The sequence below is a fragment of the Anomalospiza imberbis genome, chromosome 8 (assembly GCF_031753505.1).
Source record: "Anomalospiza imberbis isolate Cuckoo-Finch-1a 21T00152 chromosome 8, ASM3175350v1, whole genome shotgun sequence".
In the NCBI taxonomy this organism is placed as follows: Eukaryota; Metazoa; Chordata; class Aves; order Passeriformes; family Viduidae; genus Anomalospiza; species Anomalospiza imberbis.
The window spans coordinates 8176089-8200970 of record NC_089688.1 but is presented as its reverse complement, the minus strand read 5'-3'; the positions used below and the strand labels follow the sequence as shown (position 1 = coordinate 8200970).

Sequence of the window (24882 nt, the reverse complement as noted above, 5' to 3'; positions counted from 1 at the left end):
GTCAAAGCTGTGTATTGGTAGACAGTAGAAATGACATGTTTTTGTTGCTGTTTTTTCTGCTGTGTGCCACATTTCTTGAGAGAGAAAAGAGCTTCTCAGGTCTTGGAACTTTTCCTTTGCAGTGTTAGGGCTAAGGGAATAAAAGCAGCTCTGACAATATCCTCTGTGAGGAAGGGCTTTTTGTCCTAAGGATAATTTCTGATAGTTTTCATTTTTAGTAATACCTTTTTACTAAATAAGTCTTCTTGCTGAAATTTGCAGAGAAGGAAGTATAATCAGGCTTCTGTACCAAGATTTGCTGTTATTGCCATTGTTTTTGTTCACTGCTTGTTCAGGGTTTTGTTAAGATACATTTTCATAGCTTTTATTCAAAGATCAATTTCCAAGGTTGATCTCTTTCTGTTGAGACAGGTACCTAATGATTATCGTTACAGAACATTAAATGTGGAGCTAGAGGATCATTAGTCCCTTTTTTTACCAGCTGGGGCATGGGGGTTACAGAGAAAGTAGGCAATTTACTGACTTCACCTGAAACAGGGATTGAAGTTCCAAATGTCAAACCAAGAACTTGCCCAAAAGGTCATACTTTCATTTGATGCTGCCAGGTATGTCCTTGCCACCATTGACCCCTGGTTGTTTCATTTGAGAGAACTGATTGTCCTGTCAGACGAGTGATCCTTTTTTCAGACATGTGGCCTTTAACCCCGACACGCTGTGTCAAATATTAGAACTCTTTGAATAGTGTGTGTTGGCTTTATTTTCAGGTAAACAATGAAGCTTGCACATACAGTCCTACAGAGCATTTAAAGGGGTGCTCAGGTAACTTTAAAAGTCTGTATTTTATTTATTGAATTGAGTCCTTTCATTGTTATGGAGTTACAGTCTGCTGTGGACCGTGCACTGTGAAATGGATCAATTTCTTTGGCACTGACCCATCCATTTTACTTGAAGCAATCAGATTTAAAGCTTTGCACTTTATTAATGTGTGTGCAAATAGCAACTGGGTTCCAAGGACACTCTTTAGGAAAGCACCTTGAGTGATTGGTCTTGATATATAATTCATATTTTGCTTCCAGCTTTCCAAAGGAAAAAAAAAAATCACATTAAAATTATTTTTAGTTAATACTGTAAAGGGAAAATATTCAAGCATTGGCATATGACAATGACTTTGTGTGTTTAGTGGAGGTATATTGACTTGAAAATGTTACAAGTTCCCTAACAAGTCTTTCCATAATTTTATTAAAGAATAAAGAGATTATTTTGAGAGATACATCTACATGTTAAAAAGTCCTCCAAACAAAAGTCACTGCACCACAGTGTTCCTTTTCTAAACTGTACTAGCATTCAAGGTATTTTAAAAATCAATGTCAGTTCTGAATGCATCTTGATTGAGAGTAAGAACCACCTAGCAAATAGAACATTTCAGCCTGGATACAGTTATGAATTCTTAATAAAAGTGTGCAGCTCAAGACAGACTCATCCCTGATGGCTCCCATAAACAGGAGACACCCTAACACTGGAAATGCCCCTGTGTAAATAAGGTGGTTACAGCATCCAGGGCAAATAAGCAGTGGAATTGTACAATTTGAAAAAAAATCTGTGGCATGTGCAAGTGATAAAAATAATACCAAGGGGACAAAATAGTAATAAAAGGACCCTAAAACCCCATAAAATTAATTAATAATTACGTCATAGAGCAAATTAACAGCAATTGTATTTAGTGCTGAGCATGTTTGAGTAAAATATATGTACTTATGTAATATAATTAGAAAAATAGGTATGTACTGAATGTATTTTTATATATATACACACATGTACAACTTGTAGATTATAACATGCCCAGGTTAGTAATTTAAGAAGGAATTTGTATGTCTGAAAATACAGAAAAACAGAGAGTAAATATTTGTGTTTTGTGCAGATGAAAAAGAGAATAAAGATATTGGAGCAGAAATGAACCAAAGAGTGCAAGCTCTTCAGGGTTTTTCTGTTTCAGCTCATTAAGATCATTCACATTTCTGATGTGCCCTACTGATAATTGCAAATAGTGGTGCCTTTCAGCATAATCTGAGTAAAGAACTGTGTCTTTAAAGGCCTTTTGGAATTGGGCATTATTCATGCAGGGGACTTGCAGTGCTGACCAAATGGAACAGGAACACTGTAGAAAAACTACCTCACTGAGGCTCATCAGCCCTGACTTTTCTGTGAATGATGAAGACACAAAAAGTAAAATAAAAAAAAGGTCAAACCCTTACTATGAGTGAGCAAGGAATAGCTGTGTCCTGGAAAAGCTCAGAGATCTCTTAGGGAACATGAGGAAAGGTTTAGTATGAGTGATAACATAAGCCAGGCTTTGGTCCCAGAACTCTCTGCAGTTTAATGGTGACTTGAGCAGAAACTGCTATTTGTGATTTCCAAATGAAATTTGGGGAATGCTGCAGTCCCAGATGATAAGGAAAGCAATCCTGAATGAAATGACTCAGTGGCAGTGTCAAAGCACCAACAAATTTGTGAATAACCTGAGGCTGAATAGTCAATTTTGGTATTTCAAGGCTGGTCCTCCTAGCATCTGCAGAGGAAAGGCCTGGCTGGCTACATGGAATTAGAAGTTACTGAGAAGGTAAAAGGGAGAGTTGAACTCTATAGTTTTTCAGTAGGAAATCTATGGATGTGTTTAAATTAACCTGGCTGTACTACTGATGCTCCTGCTGCTGATAACAGCTGCTTCATATGTCAGGGGTAGAGCAGTCACACTGACGTGGCCACAATGTGGTGTGCATGATCCTTATCTCCAGTCTGGTTTTGCTACTTGGAAAAATGAAATTCAACTTTTCTAGCCAGAGAATTAATGTCTTTATCTTGTTCCTTTTATTTCACTCTTTCCAGAGTTCCCCTTTGTGATAGATTTGACTTACTTGTTTGTGGTAAATAAGAGTTTCAAAGATGCTTACAGTAAATAATAGTGCTGCTGATGGTAAAATGATCTACATAGGCATTTAATGAGCTATGTTTGCACCGTTATAATTGGTAATCTAAAGTTAGAATTAAGAGTATATATAAATCTTTACAGAGAGGTAATGATCCAGTTAGGCTGTGTCCGGAAGCTTTGCTTCTGGAAAGCTCAAGTAAATTCTTGTCATTTTAACCAAAAATTCATTGAAAAGAAACCTCTCCAAAACCACAAAAACCCACAAGATCTTGCTAAACCACTGAAGCTTTCATGCTGGTTGCTTAATTAAAAGTGAACACAGTGAATGTGTTTTACCATATAACTGGAGCTGTGAACACCCTCTGTGGCTGTGGGCAAACAGTTAAATCAAGAGACCAGTGGTTCTAGAGCATAATGGCACCTCTCAATTTCCCGCTCTGGTATTGATTTGCAAATGAATATGACTGCTTGTTTATTGCAATCACTATTATTTCAAAGTGTTCCAGCCAAGATGCAGCAACTTTCCAAGGGCTCTGGATTTTAGTGTTTGTCACTGTCAGTTGTGTGTGGAAGGATCAGGAGACCTAGTAATGGTGATTTGGAGTAAGAAAAAAACAGCCTACCAAACAAAGAACAAAAATTTGTGAGCTAGAAAAGTACTTTGGTACTCAAGTTCTTAAAAAGACTAAGTAAATTTTAAAGAATAAGAATACAACAATGTTTCAATTTCTTTAATAAGGGCAAAATATGGGAAATCAGAGCATGTGTGCCACTGCTTTTCCTAATGCTCATTATTTACTTTTCATTATTTATAAGCAGTCCTAAAACAGTTGCTAATCTTGTAGAACAAGACTTGGGATATGGAGAATCTGTTTGCAGTAGATATATAATTATGTGACTATTTCAGGGATAATGTCTTCCTATTACAGCAAAAGTGTGAGGATAAAATCCAGTGATGTTCCTAAGAAATCAGAGCAAAGTAACGAGAACAAGACAAGCTAAGTGGATGGGGTAGTTTAGATGACTGGGCAGATCAGATGTTTGTGTCATTGTCTTGGGTTTGAATTATCCATATAATGAGTGTTTGAGAAAACTTTGAAAACCCTTTTTGTAAATCAACAAATTCTTTATTCACCTAGAATGACCGGTTTCCTACAGTATATTAATGTTAGGAAGAAAATTAGTGATTCTGATGCACTGCCCTTCTTCTGAACCTGCCTGATTGCCGTTGTGCACGTTGTTCCTCAGTCTTGTGCTGTTCTCCCTTGGTCCTGCACAAGAGTGAAAGCAAGGGAATGGGGTTTGTCTTTTAAAAAGCTGGGTAAACTAACATCATCAGCATGTGAGGCAAGAGTAAGAGAGGATGGAATAGCAGAATGCTGCATGTGTCTTGCCCTCATTCAGGCAGGGAATTTCCACTCATCAGCTGAATCTTCTGAAGAATGTCAAAATGTTATTGAAGAAAATCCCATGCAAACTCCCTCCAGCTCTGTTGCTCTTGATAAGAGTACATGAAGTTCTCTAATGCGCAAGGGAACTGTGTCAAAATGGCTGGTTTGTGCATTTCCTGCTGCTGTTTTTTGGCAGTATGGCTCCTGGAAAGGTTAAAGTAGAGCCTATTCATCCAGAATTCTGGCAGCAAAGGTAGCCACAGTTTTGGTGCCAGTCCCTTCATTTGAGTTTGACCTTGCTTTCTTCTTGGTGCTCGCTGTAAAACTTCTCTTCTCCGACACTTAAAATGTTCTTGGTTTGAGAGGTTTCCAAACCTTGTGATAAACCAGACACTTCCCTTCTGTCCTGTGTCCCTGCCCAGTCAAGCTCCACCAGGGCATGTCACCAGGCTGCTGATGTCAAGGACCACAGTTAAGCTGAACAAGGTGTAGAATGGCAGTGAAATTCTTAGTGGATCTGTGGAAAGTGCAAATTGCCACTTTTGCACCTGGTCTGTACTGGGCTTTTGAAGTGCTCTCCATTGCTCTCTCTTCTGAGGGCAGCCCTTTTATTTGATGCTAAAACAGGAGTTTTACCTGCACAGGTTAGGACCATCTGTCTGTTCCATCTCAAATTAGGAGTGTCTAGTCAAAGGAGACTCTTAGGTATCTATGTGAATAGCCTTCTGCTTGTGTATTTATTGCAGTTTTCTTCAAAACAAGAGCAGATTTTTTCTGAGAGCAAGAAAGGAGCTGTTTTTTTCCCTTGATCCCTTGAAAGTCTTCTAAATCATTTGGGAGAAAATATTTGGAAAAAATTGACTGTGCATCAAAGACAAAATTAGACCTCCTGGGACAGTAGCAAAACACAAAGTATAAAGGTGAGATTTCAGAAGGTGATGCTAAGGGCTTTTAATGGTGCTTAAAAATTAAGTTCATAACAGGTTTAAGAGCATCAAGAGGGGCTGCAGAGTCACAGAATTTTGATAAAATTAGGGAAAATGCCATCTGCTGATTCATAATATTAATATTACCATGATATCTCATTTCTTGAGTAGGTCAACAGGATTAAGTGGAGGCTGTCTGAACAAGGATGAATTTTACCCTTAAGCCCTCAGGGATCAATAGAAATCTGAAACTGCAGAGACTGAAAATTGAGGGCTACTTGTTTTGTATAGAAGACATTGACACTAATAGAGAGACATGAATTTTTGGAGACATCCATTGATGATTGTGAACAAGTGCGTCATGGAGGGAAGGAGTTCAGCAAACATCTTTAATCTTCTGCTTCTCATAATTTATATATTGCTGGAACTGGTTTTCTGCTATTTTATCTGCATTTCTATTATATAACTCTACAGAACTGAGAAGGCAAACTTATGATGGAAAGCAAATGGTAAATTTGGAGAGAGAATGCAGAGACTTGTATTTGTATTTTGGGAGTGTTCTTGCCTTGCAAGAATCCTATTTGTATTTAATTTAAATATTTATGAGCAAATAGTGAATTTTAAATGTAATTCAATGACAAGGGTTTGTTAGCTGCTGGTTCTGCCAATAAATAGTAAATTCCCTTCAAGAGTGGCAAATGAAGTATGATATAAGCTATTAAAAATACTACCAATAGAAATCCGGTTCGTTAGCTATGTTGCTAAGGTTACAAATGAGTTTCTTCAAATTGGCAAGCAAATTTTATATACGTGTTTGTGTAGAACAGAACTTCTGGTTTTGTGTATTTGCTATCCCTAGATATAATAAAAAGTAATGCATACTGACTTTGATTGTAGACAAATAGTATGAGTATGCATTTGTATGCATAGACTATAAAAAAGACTGTAAGAAAATCTTTTAATTTAGGGGTTTGATGGAGAAATCAAACGCAGCCAGTAAAGTCCTCTGTCCAATAAAATGTATGAGTTTTGGTGAGGGCAAATTCTATTTGTTCTGATATTTGGGTTCTGCTTTACCTTGTTTGGTCTACAATTATTCCCTCTCTGAAGTGATTCTAGTGTTCGTCCTTGTTTCCCAGACTCTGCAGTTCTCAATAGTTGGTTTGGAATAATACATTAACAAATTATAACCAAGACTTCCACACTTTCTTCGTCTGACTGGATCTCAAAATTGGATGGATGATCCCTATTTATAGGCTCAAAACCATTTTTAGCCATGAAAACGCTCCTTTTGAGAAAATTAGATGATTGAAAAATGCTAGGAGTTCTACTTAATGTCGTGCCTCTCTCAGTGAAAATTGATAATAAGAATTTGATATTAATTTATGAATGATTTAAGTCATACTTAGGATCAGATCACACTTTCTGCCTTAAGATGTCAAAGAAACCAAGCAGCCAACACAACCTTGTCAGATCTGTATTGAGCTACCTGCAGAATGTGGGCAGAGAGTGCCAAAGTCATTGGACAGATTTTATTTTAGTGCCTTACTTCACTGTTTTACCACAGTGATTTTTCCTAATGAGAAAGCTGATATCTAGGTTATACTAAACTGAGCTAATCTCTATTTAACCTCATGGCTTGTTATTTCAACTTGTTCCATGACCCATTAGTTGTCCTGCCTGCCCACAGTAGCTGGGCTGGGTCGCAGGAGAAGCAGATCAGTAGGGAACACTTGGATGCAGGGACGTGTGCAGATGCAGCTGTCACACACGTGCAGTTTGGAACATTCTTTCAGGCCTTTCTGTCACTTCATTTGTAGTGGGGCTATCATTATTTCATGTTCTTTCAACAATAAAGTGCAATTCAGATGCTTTATCTCTTTGTCAGTGAATGTCACAGGTTTTGCACTGTTTTTTTTTGGGTTTTTTTTTTGTTTTGTTTTGTTTTTTTTTTTTTTTTTTTTTTTGTTTTTTTGAGCCTAAGAAATCAAGGGGCTTAACTGTTGACTTAAGCCAGCTTAGCAACGAGTTTATTTTGTGATGCTGAGCCATGTGGTTATTGTGTAAGAGAAATTAGGTGAAATGGAGCCCTCTATTAATGAAGCAGAACACTATAATACCATTGTTGCAGTTGACTTTGTTGTTATAGCAAAAGCTTAGGTCATATATCGATTGGAAAATTGGTTAAATCTGACTCTGATACTCAAAATCAACTCAGTTTGTCAATCAAAGATTAATGGCATTGGAAAAAAACCCCAAAGTAATCTTAGAGGAGGGAAAATTTACATGAGATGATCACTCTAGGGCCTTACATAGCAGAGCTACATCACAAAGACCTTCTTTCTGTTGTGTGTAGAACAAAATTAATAGTTATGAGGGTGTGAATGGATGAACTCCTAGAACTTGTTCTGGAGCAGAACATGTCCTTAAGTAACATTCCTAATTTTTGTGCTCAGGTTTTTCTTGTACTGATAGCAATGCATCCATGCCTGTAGGTTCTAAAAATGCATATTCAGAAAGGGCCCAGGAGAATTGTCAATGCCACTTTACTCTTCTGTGCTGACTGCAGGCTCAGGGAAGCGCTGTAGCACCTCTTACCCATGTGTCACATACTGAAAGATTGGGGTTTTTGTCACAACTGGTAGAAATAAAAATTTACAGTAACACAGGGTTGGATTCCCTTTGTCCCTCAGGCCCTGGACATTTAAAGACTTAGGAGTTTCTGCTTCTATCAAGCCATAGGAATTTCTGCTCCTTTGGTCTTAGGTCTGTATGTTGACATCTGCATTAGCTGAAATCTGAGATAGACTCCATACCTTTTTGCTAGGCCAGACTGCATTCATTTTCCAGGGCCAAGTTTTCATTCCTAAGAATGGAGTTCAAATTAGAGGGCTTGAAAACCCTCCTCTTAACTCTTTTCTTATCATGACTGCTCCCAAGCTTCCTTGCTGGTGCTCTCAGTTCCCTCAGAAAGCAAATTCCCAGCAGTGGTGTAGTGGGGACAGTGTTCCTTCCACAACAATGGGCAAATAAGAGAATCACCACTTCTCAGTGTCCTGTTTTAAGCAAACACTTGCCAGACTGCAGCAAATAAGTTGGTATTGATCAAAAGTAATTACCTCCTGAGAGATGATCAGTGTGGCAGGCTGCTCGTACATCTGAAATTACCCCTGCATTCCCTGGAGTATATAGAGCAATTGCTGAGACATAAGAAATGAATCATTGTGATCTCAGTTCTCCCTTCCTGATGGCCTCACATGTCCTGGGATGGGCGAATTGGTGCTTGGTGCTCTGAAGTCCTTGCAGTGTAGCCACAGCAGATCCCAGAGATGTACCAGCAGGGAAATGAAATGAAATCAAACTTTGCTGATGCCCAGCACCACAAGGGCCAATGGAAATCAGGAGAACTCTGGAGGTAAACCCACATGCTAAAGTTGCTGGTACTCTTTGAGAGAGAACCTGCAACATTAGATTTTTTAATCACTTCTAAAATATTTTTTATAATTAATTTTTAAAATTCTGCATATATTTTGTCTTAGGGTCAGTTATTTTTTCTTTTAAAGCTCACTAAATTCTTGATCTTGATGATTTTCATATTAAAATTTTACCTGTCATGTGAGAAAAAATATTCTATTCTGTGCCATGAGGTAAAAAAAAAAAACAAGCAGTTTAAAGGCTGCTGTCTCTAGATTCTTTGTTGCTCAGAGTATTTCTATTCCATCTCCTTTTATTATTCATCTTGCTGAATACAATTCCATCATTTAAGTTCTTCTTTCTACTAGTTTTCCTTGGCTTTTGAGAATTCTTCTCTCTTGGAGTTGCAATTCTTTTACTTAGTGTAGAAGTACTGCGGCTTTGTCTGTGATGTTCTGCAAACTGACCCCATTGGTGACCTCCAGAAAAGACATTTCTTTTTAAAATATACCAAGAAATTGAATAAAGGGAGGATAAAGTATGTCTGAAACTTATCTAATCAAGGTGATGAAGCAAAGTGGGCAACAATGCAGAAGAGTATTACTGGATGGAAAGGAGCAGAAGGAAAGTGGTGTAGCACAGAAATGACCTCAGGCAACTTTCTTAAACTCATCTGATTTGAACTAGGAACAGCATGCATTAACCAGCCAAAGCCAAATTCAGCCTTTCATTAAATACTGTGACTCTGTTTTAAATAACTCTGTAAAGACTGATGGACTCATTCAGATGTACTATTTGTCTTTTGGGCTTCTATCAATGAATCAATGTCCTTTATTTGACTGGCTGACACGTATTTAATTTGGTGTAATATATAATACATGGAAAATGCCTTTCAGTTTGAAACATTAATGACTGATAGTTGCCATCATTCAAGTTCTGCCTGTTACAATTTAGTTTCTTTCTATACTCATCAAGTTTACTAATAATGATTAAAGATTTTCTTGGTTACATTGTCTTTGACAACAGTGATGATTAAAGACACGGGCAACTTGTGGTATGGAACAGTTCACTTCTGTCCATCATTGATCTTCCTTTCCAAATTATCTGCCAGTTAGACCTAAACAGAAGTAGGGAAGAGCAAGGTTATTCAGCATATTTGAATGAGTAACTGATGAGCAGACATCAGTCAACCCAATAAAATATATATTTTAAAATCTGTAATCAAGGGAAGGATGTTTCATGCTTATGGGAATATTGGCATTGCATTGGAAATTAGAGACTTCAATTAAGATGAATAATGTATTACATTGTAATAGAACAATGGTAGTACATGGGTTTCAAATATTTAAAACTGACGCTTCATTTTCAGTTTAGGACTGTTTTTGTGAATTTTCTGTCTGGTTACATAGAGATCTCTCCTTTTTGTATATTTTTGAAGGGGGTGGGAAGAAATAATTCTGTCTCTTAAATATAAAGACTTGAAAAATAAATGAGTACATAAGAAAAAAGGACCCAAATTTTGAGCAGGGCATACATAACCAATCTGGATTTTTATTCCAGCACTGTGTGCCTTTGGTAAGTGTTCCTGAGCTGAGATGTTTGACACTTGACTTGACTGAGCCTTGTTTTCAGTTCCCAGCTCTGTGGCTTGCCTGCTGGCTGACCCTGGACCCCGGCAGGCCATCACTGTGCCATGTGTCTTAGTTTCCCCTGTGTCAGAATCACCTGATGATACTGACTGGCTCCTTAAAATGTATTGATATCGGACATGTTCCTATGGACAGCCATAAGCAATGGCTGCTCTTTGCACCTCTGTTTAAAAGGACACCATACAATTGATCTTCACACCAGAAGTTTTGTGGTCAGTCACTGAAACAGAAACAGAGCTGTCTGTCCCAGGCTGTGGCAGGAGGTCTAACATCAGGAAATTATCTTGCTTCTGTTTCTTCTGTTCCCATCTGCCAGAATAGGGATCATCACCTGCTTTTTAGAGTGGTTTTGAACCTATAAGAAAAAAAAAAAAAAGCTGCATAAGAGATACAATTTACTTGTGCTCTGTTTTCAACTTTTTGCCCTAAATGGCCTAAATCTGTCAGTATTTGGGGAGGCTTCATTGAGGGTTTCAGTTGTACTGGAGTAATGTACAAATATTAAGTCTTAGTGTGTAAATGAGCTTCTACACCATGTTTCTCTATTTCTTTTGCTACTTTGTAATGGTAAGTTTCAAAATTCACATCAATTATACGTCTAAGCCATCATTAATACTTCTGGTTCAGTAGTTTCAGAGTGAGAAAAGGGTAGCTGAGGGTAGCTCTCTGGATAATGATTTATATCCAGTTTCATGGCTTAAAACCCTATCTTATTTTTATAAATATGCTTTCTAGCAAAATTGAAAAATAAATCAGAATATTTTAAGGGTTGTTTATTGAAGTAATAATGTGCTTAATGCATTTGGATATCATTAATCATTTTCTTACAGATTTTTGAGCACTACTTTTGATATATGAATGGAAGAATACTTTAAAATGTATTATATTCTTAGATGTAGTGTTTTCATAATAAATAGTCATCATGCAAGTATTAAACATTTTTAGGGTAAATATACTTAAATAATGTGTGTTTTTCTATATATTTTTACTGAATTAAATAAAAAATGCATTTAGAAGAGCCTTAACCACACAGACTTTATATTCTTGAGAAGAAAATAGGTAAAGATCAGCAAATACACCTGTATATTACTGCTTTAGGCATACCTATGTGGTAATTATTCTGCAGTCTTTGCTCCTTCTGTTTAAATTGACTGAGAGTGAGCTCTTAAGTCGTAACACAAAGTTGTGGGTGTATTCTGTATGAATATATTTATTAGACAAGAGTTCTAGATGAGGATGTAGACATATTCTCTTTGCCTTGAGTGGATTTTCAGGATTGAAAATCTACTTCTGTCCTCTTCCCAGAAGCTCACCAGACCTTCCTATATAGTCAGGTAGAGAATATGATGATGGTTTCATTTGCTGTCATTGTTACCTGGTTCCTTGACGCTGTGTGTGTGTGGCTCTGTCACAAAAGGCTGAATTCAAACTGGTCTGTTTACAGAACATTCATCTCTCGAGCAGTGGAGTGCTAGGCTGCTTCTCACACTTGCATACTTCAGCTGCAGTTCTGACCTTGACTGTGTAGTACTTTGCATGATATTTAGACATTTCATCTGTTTTTTTAAACCCATGGAATCATGCCTGGTTTAAAGCTTACTTCTTGTCGTGTGTTTGCAATGCAGTGGCTCCAAATCCTACATTATTCTTCCTTTAGTTTTCTTTTAGCTTCAGTCCTGCACAGTTTGTCACAGACTGGACACTCAGAAGAGTGCTGCTTTAGCAGCAAGCATGATTTTTAAAGGGAAGAGGTAAAATGGCTCATATCAGGATAACAAAATGAATCTGAACTGTTTGCTATTAAAAGAAGGAAGGTATTTTGGAGACTAGAACTGAGAAGGAAAGCCAGAGCTAGTGATCAAATTGGAATAAAACAGATGACTGAGCTCAAAAATGTGTTTTCAGAGAAACAACAATAATTACAACTTAAATTCCCTACTGGGTTATGCCAGCATCTCCAGCCTTCTGTCTGTGATAATGCAGGAGATCTTAGGGGACAATAGGCAAGCCTCCCACCCTCTACTGCTCCCCATCTCCTCAGCGTAACAACACTCTCTCTCTCTCTTTCTCTTTCTCTTTCTCTTTCTCTTTCTCTTTCTCTTTCTCTTTCTCTTTCTCTTTCTCTTTCTCTTTCTCTTTCTCTATATCTATCTTTTTGCCTTTAATTTATTAATTTGAGCCTATTGGAAACGCCTGTTGGAAATGTTTGCCTCCACAGACTCCCGTAGCAATGAATTCTAGTTTATGCCCCGAGATTTCAAAGCCCCTAAGGGTAAGAAAGGATATGTTAAAAGTGTATGGGTGTATGATCTTAGCTGTCTGATGGGCCACATGACCCCTGGCAGAAAGACTCAGTCAATATTTTTGGACACAAAAAAATTAGAAATATTAAAGTTGGTGTCAGCCTGGAGGGTCAAAGTTTTCTGGGTTTTGGGAATAAGTGGATTCAGAAAGTGAAGAATAAAACCACAGCACAAGTTAATGATTTGGACCTAGAACGGATTTCAGCAGTTTTCTGCCAAATATTGAATGAGGGCGTGTTCAGCAGTGAAAATTTAAATGAAATTTGCCTATGATTTGGAATAAATTTCACTACGTGCTTCATGAAGATTACATTACATGCTCCTGTTCAGTTGTGCTCAGCTACCACTTTTAAAAGTTTGTGACTAACTCAAGATGAGGAAAGGTAAAGAGGCTGGTGGGTAAAGAAAGGGCTTGGCCTTGGGGATTCTTGTTATCTGTGGGAAGATTTTGAAATGCCAACTTTTCTTGATGAATGGACCTGCAGGTTTTTATCCCCATCTAGAACAATTAACAAAACTCTTTTAGAAAATAGTGTCCCACCTTGATCATTGGTTTTCTGGCCAACCTCAAAACAACTTTTTCATTGATTTATAGGCTGCAAGTGTATTTCTCAGAATAAGTCTAAGCTTTCATTCAGCTTTGTGTGTTTTTTTAAAAGACAATTCTTAGGATGGAGAGGTTTGTAGTGTGCAGCTCTAATGTTGCCAAGGTAAATATCCTTATGCCATGAGTAAACTGTAGGGCATTCCTGATTTAATCCTTGATTTATCTTTCCTAACCTTTTCATGGTGGTCCTTCTGTGTAGTTTAGTTCTTTGTGGTTCTAATTTTTTTGGTTGCTGATGCTTTTGAGGCCTGTCATTCTTGTAAAATGGGATGATGCAAGTGAGTTAATTAGGCTAGCAAAACCCTAGTGAAGAAAAAAAGGAGAACAACGGGAGTATACCTGGAGACACCTTTGATTGCAGGCTTTGAGGAAAGCAGATGTTCATTTGAAGATTTTAGAAGAAAACCACAAATGTTCTTAATTCAGCTTTAATTTGGAAGTAATACTTGACCAAATTAATGTGAAGTGATGAACAAATTTATTTTTTGAAATTAGAGCAATAATTTGATTATATTAAAATGCACCTCCCTACACAATTGAGGCATTTAAATAATTTGTTCTAATTGCCATTCCTTCTCATAACCAATGTCTAGAATTAAGAAATATGGTTGTTTTGTTTTTTGATTTTGTTTTTTTTTCCAAATCTACTATCTAATATCATGCTCTCTCCCTCCAAATTTGGAAATTAGAACAATAAAGTCAACAGTGGGTGATTTCTTTCTCACTTTTTGCAGATAAACACATTGCAGGATTGGGATCTGGCTGCTCCCAGCTGTGTTTCAGCTATAGCTGCTTGTCTGCCAGTGTTTAACTCGTTGGACTCTAAAGTGTTTTTAAATAACTAAAGTAAGACTGCCTGCAAGGAAAAGAAAAACTTCCATATGTCTATCCTCTGTCTAAATAATGGAGAAAATATTTATTCTATTGGGCTATTTCTAAGTGCTAAGATGAGGTAAAGAGGTATGATTATATCCTGTAGTAGTTAAATGGAGTTAAGTGCTTTCTTCTATTCCCCTGGTTATTCTGTGAGAAATTCTTCTGAAAATATATCACACTGATGGTATCCAGTGTCTAGAGCCCTTCCAAATGTACAAGCTTATTCCTTATTTTAGCTTTTTGTAGAACAGATGTTGTTGTAAATGGACTGATCGTTCACTGAAGTACTGCAGTGGGTTAATTTAATGTAGGGACACAACAGTGGGGTGCTCTGTCAATAAGGGAGTTCATCTACAGCAGCAGTGAAACAAAAAGACACATTATTTTTCAGGCCATAAACCTCCTTATTGATATTTCTGTATTTCAGTTGCAGGCTTTGCACTACACAAAAGGACCACTTGGGCTTCTGTTGCATCCCAAGTCTCATGAAAAACTGTAAATTACACAGATACAGGGGAGAATGCAGTACACAAAATGCAGTTGTTGTGTTTTGAGTCTTATCAAGGCATTTCAAATCTGGGTTTGTAGCACTGACATAGCACAGCTGGGGTTCAGTTCAGCTGCTTATAAATGGGCTGCCTGGGGTGCAGCTGGTGGCCAAGTTGCCAGCACTGTTTTTAACTGGGCCTGCAAAATGCTCAGTCAAGTTTGGTTTTTTGGGGGGTGGGGGGATAAAAGATTTTATTTACAGAATTACAGAATGCCATGTATACGGATAAAAATTCATATATATAATACATATATATCTGTATGCTGATATTTTAGGTAATCATGACCAAGGCTTCCTTCTTGCTTATACCTTCTTTTGGAAGAGTGTTTGATGTCAACAACCTCACAATGACCATGTTCTAGTTTTCTAAGCTCTTTGTTCTCTTGGTGATATGTTTCTTCTTCAGAATGGTTTTTCTTTGTCTGGAAGGATGTGAAGATAATAGCTGTTCAAAAACCACAGAAACTCACGGGCAGACATAGGCATGTTTCTCTGCCACAATTGGCTTTATTCCCTTGATCCCAGCAAAATTAGAGGAGAGCACATGGAGTTGCCCAGGACTCTTTGCAAGACCAGTGGCAGTCACAGAATCGGCTCTCAACCGTTTCATCTCAGCCCAAAGCAGTAACTCCTAGATTGCCTTGCCTTCTGAAAGAAACCTTTGCTAATTATATTAGAGCTCTTGGCAGACTTCAAGGACTTGACAAAAAGGATTTGTTGACTCTTTCCTAGAAGTGGTTTCCATGGCTTTCAGTGGGTATGTTTCTTTTCCTGACAGATCATGAAAGCTGCTACTGAGATAGTATTCTGCAGGCACCAATGTGTATTCTTCTAAGTCCTGTTTTTGATGCTGATAACTGAATAATCATCTCTGTTATAACCATCCTCTGAAAAACTATCTGGTTCCCACGGCACTCTTGTCAATGGAATTCTACATTTTCCTGTTGCAAGGGATACAAAACACGCATGCAGGAGTTACAGATATGGAAACCTAAAAACTGTTAAATTTTTATTTTTCAGATCATTTAAGATGGAAGTTTATGTGCTAGAGGAGCACTGCAGTAGTTTAATACCATCCTTTCCTACAGGCATAGGGGCTTCTGTGATATTTGACTGTGACAGGGCACTGCCTCACCATGCAGTGGATGTGTGGGTGTTCTCATTATGGAAACTCACTCAGTTGTTTATGTTCCCTTTTGGCTTTATTGAAAAGCTTTAACTGCCTTGGAGTTTGTTGCAAGACTGAACTGAGTAAATGGGGAGAATAATGAATAGAGTTCAGTTTTTGCAATGTAAAATTTCTCCAGGGATTCAGCTGAATGCCCTTTACTCCAACAAAATATGATGAGTCGGTCCTGGTTTTTTGCATCAATTATTTGTTTGATGCACACTGAGCTTTTGAGAGACTGCCTTTGATGTTCAGCAGTAGCTGTGTCTTGTGTGACCCTTGATGCTTCTTCATGGGTGGAAAAAATTTAGTTGTTAAAAGATGGACAAAATCCCATTTAAGGTCATTATGTTTCTATTGAATTGTATGTTGTACTTCTGCATGTGGTCATTAGTCTTATAAAGCAACCACACAAGAAAGCTGAACATATTTGCATTTCTTTCTTCCTTCTGTGAACTCTTGACTCTTCCACCTTGGTTTAGTCTCTTCTTTACAAGAAGCAGCAGCTTTATAGGTCTTCATCAACCAACATTAATAAACTGTCTTGAAAGGTTTGGGGACATCACAGATTTTAAGAATTGATTTTTGTAGCATTGAAGTGAATTTGCATTTTGTATTGACCTCAGTAGACCAATATTCCTAGCTGAAGATAGCCGTGTTTGCGACATGGCATAAAGCCCTGCAAGAGGAAATGGAAACTAGTTTCCATCCATCTGCCTTGCTAATAGATTAATATTTTTAAATTAAGCCATAAATGAAACATTTACCACTATTAAAGTTTTCTGGGTAATAAATCTGTGTTGAAGCATGTTGAGCAATGCTGACACTGGTGCTAGCTGTTATACAAAGACAGCATTACAAATAGTTGCAATTTCAGCCATGTAATGAGGTAGCCACAAGCAGCAAAAACCCTCCCTCCTCTCCCCCCTAATACTCATTCCCTTTCAATGTGTCCTTGTAAAAATTATTTTCCCATAATAAAGACCAAACTGCCAACTTTCAAAGCTCAGGATGAGTGTAATTGAAAAGGATACCTAGTTTAATAAATGTACCTGTAATTGCCTCCCTCCTTTCAGACAATACTGAGAGAAATAAAATTAGCTGCAAATAACACATCCTGAGAATCTGAATGGAAAACAAAAAGATAATAAGCAGTTTCATGGCATTTAATTTATATCATGGATATGTAAGCAGAAAAGCAGAAATCAGTGGACAACAGGGTATGAATCCCCTGTTATATTTAGAGATTGACAGCCCTATCTTGCAGCACTCATGAGTTGTGTTTTGGAAAGTTGAAAATAGAGATAAACAACATAGCTTCAGATCTGGACATCTTTAGGAGCTCAGACAGTACCTGATTGAGTCTGTCAGGAACAAGACATTGGATGAACAGCTGTCGAGTTCACTTAAAACCTCCCTGCAGTTGAGTTTACTGCTATTTGCAAGCTGGTAGGTGTAGTGCCTGTCATTGCAAAGATTGGTTTACAGCAGAGTTTAGGTCAAGATACATTGTTTTCAGTGGCCAATTTGTTATTCTCAGTTTTTAAATTATATATTTCTTTAAAGCACACCTTTCATCTTTACAGATGATTTTCTTCCTGTTATGTTCAATTGAGGTTATGATGATGCAGTTAAATTGTTTTGATGCCACAGCCACATCAGTCACAAGCAGTGATGTAGAAACTGACTGGCTCCACTGCTCAGGTTGTACTTTAATGAGGAAGTCTGTAGACAACCCTTACACACTGAATTTGGATATTTATTTGGATGGAACTTCACTGGGGAGAACTCAGATACTGTCAGGTAGCTGTATTCAACTGGGACTGAAAGGAGACCTGCTGCACTGGCATGTCTGGTAGATTATATGAGATTTCCTAGGTGGCATTTCCTACAAATGTTAAGACTTCAGGCATAGATGGCTAAATTCCTGGCCTGATTGGCTAAATTCCAGTCAGAAACCCTTCAGCCTTAGCACTAACACTTTTACAGCATTAATTCAAATTTGTTTTTATCAGGCTTCTCTCTTCAGCAATTATTCAGTTCCGTGAAGATATCCTGGAATACAAAAGCTCCAGAGAATAGGAATTCCTCTGTCAGAGGAATGATTTGTTAATCTGATCTTTGTAAATGCTCCTGTCCCAGAGAGGGGCTGTCATGGTGTCCTGTGGTGCTGCAGCAGCCAGTTGTACCTGGGCTGGCCCTTGTGTGCACCAGAGAGGGGCAGGGGATGTAGCCTCAATATTACATGGCCTGGCATAGCTGAGGTGCCCAAAGGGGCAAATGTCTTCATAAAGAGAGATTCACATCCAAGGTAAAGCTCTCTGTTCCTGTGTCCTCAACATTTTTGGATTGTTTTGGTCAATTTCAAAGTTGACACTTGAAAAATGGTCAGCTCAGGGTAGTGGTCCTGTTGCTGAGCAAGCTCAGGGGATGGGTATCCAGTGGATTAGGATAGATTTCCAAAGAAACACTAATTTCCTTATGTGTCTGGAATTGTTTTTATCCTCCCTTGTGGGGTACATTTATTGTAACACCAAGTTTTTTTATAAAGTCACAGAGTGCAGGTGGTCTACACAGATGACATTTTTATCTTGGGAAACAGCAGTTGAAATACATGAGTAGTGGCAGGAAGCAATTTTAAATACAATTTGAACAATGAGCTGAAACAAACACCCCACCACCTCCACAAAACAAAAAGCAAATGAAAGGTGGATGCATCTTAAACTGAGGCAAAATGTACAGGAAGGAGAAGCCAGCTGTAAAATACTGTTCCAAGAGACAAAGAAGGGGCTTGTTGCAACTGTGAACTGTCAGGAGAAATTAGGCTAAACTGCCTGTTTAGTCCACAGAGTTGTAAGGAGTTGTAAGCTGAACAGAAGATGTGAATCTCAACAAAGGATCTGAAAATCTGGAGGATTCAGACACATCCTTGCTTCTTTGCTCAACTGGCTCAGATTCCTTTTCTTGGGTACAGAGAGTATCTGCACTGAGGATATGCCTGAATTTGATACCCTCCAGCACATGCACAGCTATTCTGGGACAGAATTATCTCTGTGTATAACAAATATCTCCACAGACATTTTAAGGTTTTCCATCCTTCTTTTGGGAACCAGGTGTGGGCTAAGATCTCTACCAGAAGACTGAAATATTTGAGGAGAAAAAAGACAAAAAGTGAGATGCCTTGAAAAGGCAATAAATGCTTCCAGAGCAATGCTCTGCCATGCAGGGAGGTCCTCAGGTGGAGGGAACTGCAGGGCTTAGTACCTGTTGGCTGTTAATAAATGTGAGTCTCTCTGAAGAACATCTCCCTACTGCTCTTTCTGAAGAGCTCATGCCATATTTATAATAATCATAGAAGGGTGAAAAGGTTACATGTACTCTGTTATGCAACTGATTTTGCATTCACTGGCCTGGATTTGAGTATGTGAAAAAGTGTGTGTTTATATTTGTACTTGAAGCTTACCTAGGACTTAACCTTTATGGAAAAAAAAATCCCTAAAATGACATTTGTTTCCTCACATTAATTGGAGAGAAAGTTGTGTATAACACGATGCCAGATGCTCACTACCATCACAAATCACTCCAGAAATAAAAAATGCAGGCATAATTATCTAAGGAAATAATGAAGCTAGAAGTTTGGGGGAGTAATTTGTCAGGTAAATGAATCTCAACATGAACTGTATGAGCATGGGCTGATACCTTATTTGTCAGAAAGCTTTTACCTCTTGAGGAGGACAACTACTTCATTGCTGTTTTTCTTTACTTCTCTTCCTGGCTTTCCCTTATGCTCTTCCTTACCCAAAAGACCCATACTGAAGTAGACAGCAAAACCAAATATCCAAAGTGGCAGGTGTGAAAACCAGATGCCATTGAAATAAACAGTGATGGAGAAGGAAACTCAAGCCCTTCCAGCATTAAAGAGATTCTGCTTATAACTGTTGAAGAGGATAGCTCAGCTAAAGCATGCTGCTTCTATTTTCTTATTCTTGCTGAAATATTACTCATTAGTAGATTTGTAAAAACGCCAAACTTCACCTAAACCCCAGCTGTTTACAGCTTTATTTCAAGTTCAATACACAGTTGACCGTCTGAGAGGAGACAGGGGAATTCTTGATCTGTAGACTGAAAAGCAGATACAGAATCACTTCAAATTGAATCAAAGAATCTTTTTAAAATTTTCTTTAAAAAGAAAGAAAAAAACTGGCAGTCCAAATAAAGAATTGTGTTTTGCTCAAAATAAAAGGTTTAATCTAACATAATTCCACACTTCTATTTATCCTTTTAAACAGTATCCCCTCCCCACCCACACAAACATGCACACACTTTTTAAGATGCTAAACAATCAGAAGGAAACAAGACTATGTAATGAAAGCACGTGGGACTTGTCAGTCTAGAAACTTGAACTTGTTGACCTATTTTAGCCAGATTTGAGGTAGAAGCAGAAACATCAGAGTTGCTACTTTCCAACATGCCTTCTGGGAGGCAGCAGGGGCACAGCAGCCTTTCTAGACCTGGCCCTTCACCTCCAAAGTAAAAGCCAGAACAAGTGTATCACTTAAAAAGATAGTATTTGCCCTTTAGAATAAATGAACAAATCAATCCAGGGCTGAGGCTACAGTAACATAATTCACTTCCTCTAAGTAGAGCTGAATACAATTAATCAAAATATTTATCTTGGATGAATCCAATTACATTGGCTTAAAAATGTAAATTGTTCATTTGTGTCAGCCTCCTGGTTTCCAGGAATTCAGACTCTGGGAATAGCAACAACATGTCAGTTAAGCTGCTCAGAAACAGACATATTTGAGTTTTAAGTGACTTCCTGACATTTGCCTCTTATGCAAGTTATTATGTAAATAGAAAAAGGTTATTTTAATGTACTCATGGAGCACACTGTGTGCTCCATTCCTCAGTCCAGCTTCCTTGAATGCTTGTTTTGGCACTTGTTGTGGAAGGGTGCTGCTGCTCCTAGGATCTTGCTGGGCTTTTCACACTGGTATGCTGTAGCTTCTTAGTGCATAATTACATGCTGTGGTATCCCAATCAATTCCTTTCAACCAAAGCAAAGGTTGCCTGTGTTGGGTTCTTAATTGTGGATGCTGCTGCTGCTGCTCTGCTTGTAAACAGCAGTTGCATTTTCCCCTGATTTCCCCTAATAATAGAACAAATGTGTGTGTGTGGACATACTTTTGCAAGGAGAAAATGTGAATCTCAAATAAAAATGAATATTTAGATCTGTGGGTCCAAATATTTTTTAATTAAAAAGGGTAAATACACCATTTCTCACTTTCACCAAACCTCAGAAGTCAATGGAGCAATTCTTAGGAAGCAGATGTAGCAGATGTGAACATGAATGCAACAGAAATGGTGTGTGTAGAGAGGAGTACAGCACCAATTCTTCTGGCGATTGCAAAGAATAGAAGATTTTTGTGGAATAGAAAAATGTAATTTTGAGAAATAAGAGTATAATGGAAGATATTTTGTATTATATGGTACCCATTTCTGAAAGCAACGTTTCCAGTTTTCCATAGGCTTATTTGTTAGGATCAAGTGGCAGTATTAAACAACAACTAGAGCAAAATGGTACATGCAGTTGTATTTATAGGGTGGTATTAATTACCTGTTAAATATAATAGTGATGGTAAGTTATTCTTAGTTACTGATGTCATGAGACATAATGTTAGGTGTAACTTCTTTTGATGGTGTGCAGACAGTCATCATTGAGGAAAAAAAATGAGTCAGGGAAGAATCATAATTTGGAAATGAGAACAAAAGTTTTTGGAATGATTTTGGTAATTAACCCAAGTAAAAATAGGATGGGAAGGAGGACAGAATCCACTTTAAAAAAAAGGATGAAGCTGTTGCAAAAGAAGAAAAGTTGGGATGAACTCACCTGGGATCCAAATATTTTGAAACTTAAAAGGATTTCTTTTCTTTTGAGGTTCACTCAAAACAGTCTCTGGTGCATTTTAAAACCATGTTGCTAATTGTTTCTCCCACAATGCCTGACAGTCAGTCAGACTTTTAAATACTCGTTCCAATTACTGCCACAAACTCCTTTGTATTCTATCAGTACAATAAAGCAGTTTTACTGCACCTTGCTCTGATGTAGCAAATGAGGTTTCCTGCATTTCTCTTGCCCTGTGTCCTCAGTCAGTGACTGAAGTGCTGTTCCAGAGAACAGAGAACCTGCCTTCAGGTCAGTGCAGACACAGTCCTGCAGGGGCTCTGGGGCATTACAGTGAAGGCAATGTTTGGGATCACTCGGGAATAAGGGGGAAAAGGATTGACACATCTTTATGTATTCTCCTTCTGTTCTCCCCTACTGTGGAGGCATGAGTATTTCAGGCACAATGTAGGTCTGACTGTAATCCATCATAGCTGCTGTCATCACACTGGCTCTCTTCAAAGTGAAGCTTTCCTGTTAAAATATTTTGGGAAATGTCTGTTGTGGCATTCCTGGGGGAGCTCCCCACTATGTGGTGGGTGAATGCTGCAGGGAGCAATGAAGGGAGCAAGGGCCCACCAGGGCAAGCACAGTCAAAAGGCAGAAACCAATCCCCATTTTCACATCTTAATTTGGTGTTTTGACAATGTGATTAAGACCTGAAAATTGAAGAAAAAAAATTAATGATGGTATAGTAAAATAATTAAGCCTAATTTCTTTGTCTATTCCCAGGAGGGGATCATGAAGCTAGTGGTCAACAGTGAAATCTAATCATTGCTCTGTTCAAAAATTAAGAATTTTGTTCTTAAAGAATTTTGTTCTTCTTGAAGAATTATGTTCTTCATCCTCTGATGTGTTCAGAGAAGTTTAGAAGTAAGTGTTCATGGAGAATATTGATTAGATTTTGATTCAGCTTTCTCTTTTCTCTTCAGTAAAGGTTAAGGAGGGCAAGAGCAGCTCTCATTTCAAACTTCCTATCTGATTTTAACATCAGTTTGTTGCAAAGGTATCTAACACTTGGCTGTGGGTGTATACATATATATATGTATATTTTTAGTGTATATTGTGAGAAATTATTCAAATACAGGATTAAATGGGTTACAGGGAATTTTGGAGTGGAGGCTCTGGATTTTAGAGGCTCTCGTGAGCTGGTGTAAAAAAGCAATTGGAGTCTCTTTTGTGCTTAGCAAGAAAGGTGTGAGAGAAAAAACGACCATTCTGAACCTAAAAATGCATGTGAGTACGAAAAATATGAAATGCCCAAGATGATACAGTATGTGCTAAATAGTTCTAAAAATATCAGAAGCTGGTTCCTTGAATGTATAGACCCTCCTGCCTCACATTATATTAGCAAGTACTATTTTTTATCTGATAAAAATATAATCCAATCAAATAATGTGCAAGATGTCAAGCAAGGGGTATCTGTTGTTGCCTAGTATGTGCTAACATCTGTTTACCCCATATGGGAAGTTTTACAGCAGTCTATATAGGAACGATTTTGGTAAGTGAACATATTTTGTTTCTCCTGACTCATTATTTATTTTAAGAATTCCTGCTTGATATAGCAGCTCTTTCTTTCTCAAGAGTTTCTTCCCTTATTATAACTAATATTTATCTATATTTTGATTTCATTTGAGTCCTATTCTCGTTCCTACAAATGTTTTGCTGTGATGTGCTGCAGAATGGCAGCTTCAGGTGAGGAGCAGGCAATGGGGGAAGGGTTGAAGGTGGGATGGTGTGAATGGCTAAAGGAGTGGGGCCATTCCAAGGTGGGGATTGGAGGCAGACCGTTCAGGGAACGTAGAGGAGACGAGTTGTGTTTACTCTGTACTCATGTTTACTCAGTGTCACCTATCTCAGCACCTTGGCTGTGATGGCAATGAGGACGTTATAACACTTGTTCAGTGCTGCTGGACCTTGCACAGGAGGAATTTTCACCCCCAACAAGGTTTTACGTTTCAAGCAGTGCAGCGGCAGAAAGATCGTAGCACAGAGTGGATCTCATTCCAAGCCTGACCGTGTTTTGTGTTAGGCATTTGTCTGAGTTAAGAGGAAACAGAAAAGAGCCCAACAAGAGATAGGAGGGACAAGACTGCCAGGAGACAGGAGGGGAGTCCCTGGCAGGCCCCTGACCCGTGGCGCTTGGCTCAGGCGGGTGGCCCAGGTTTGCTGTGTCTCAGGCCACCTGCCCAGGTGTGCTCAGCGCCTGCCACGGGGCCACAGCCACGGCAGCGGGCACGCAGGGCTCCTCGCAGCCTGGGACAGCTGTGCCAGGGTGCTGCAGGTCCTGGGACACTGCCCCAGCGGAGACCCTGCTCGTGCCACCGCTGCTGTGCTGCTGAGAAGGTGGCTCGTAAGTGGCGTTTCCTCCTTTGCTTTTTCTGGCATGTTTCTTTTCATGCATGGACACATGAAGGCCATTAGCCCTCTGTAGTAATCTTGCATGCACTCATCTGGCTGAAGGCCCATATTTATCATACATACATGCTTTTACAAGATCTTTTTATCTGTACATTTTCGTTCAGAAGCAAGCTCTGTAACAAGAAATTCTATGATTGTTGAATATGTGATCAACTTACTTAAAGAAAAGTGACAAAATATATCTTTCTTTGAATAGCCAACTTTTATCCCCTGTTGCCTCTCCATTATAATATAGAGCTTCAACTTACGTACAGATGATTCCCTTGTAAGCTCTGATCATTTTACATAAGTATTAGAAAACTGAAGCTGACCTTGAAGTGGTGAGTGATGTATTTATAAATGGAAAATGATTGCTGTTATAAAAGTTTTGAAAAGATTTTTTTTTGTGGTGTTAGTCTTAAAAATACACAACAAAATTACCCTACCAATACTCCAAAAAAATGCAAATAATATTATTTCAAGGCTTGTTAAAGGAATAAATTAATTTGCGTTATTAAAAAACGTAACTGGAACAAAATATATAAAACATATCAGGTAAAAGGTAGGTGCTCTATAATGAATGCATTATTACCTGTTTAGTTTATTGGTTATATTTTAATTACATTGCTTCCTAACAGACTATCCCTTTTGTAAGAACAATTTAATATATAAACAATCATATCTCAAACCTTTAGCTGTGTAATTATATGCATTTTAATTTTAAC

The 24882-nt window shown here is 38.1% G+C and overlaps 1 protein-coding gene and 1 long non-coding RNA gene across 20 annotated transcripts in view; one reads left to right on the top strand and one right to left on the bottom strand.

Moving 5' to 3' along the window:
- GRID1 (glutamate ionotropic receptor delta type subunit 1) overlaps positions 1–24882 on the top strand; it is a 533233-nt gene that overhangs the window by 328883 nt on the left and 179468 nt on the right. The gene's annotated exons all lie outside the window — the stretch shown is intronic.
- Positions 9604–11482, bottom strand: LOC137478554 (uncharacterized). The gene is made up of 3 exons (XR_011001646.1): positions 11386–11482; positions 10383–10661; positions 9604–9774 (listed from the first exon to the last, which is right to left on the bottom strand). It is a non-coding gene; the product is annotated as an uncharacterized lncRNA (long non-coding RNA).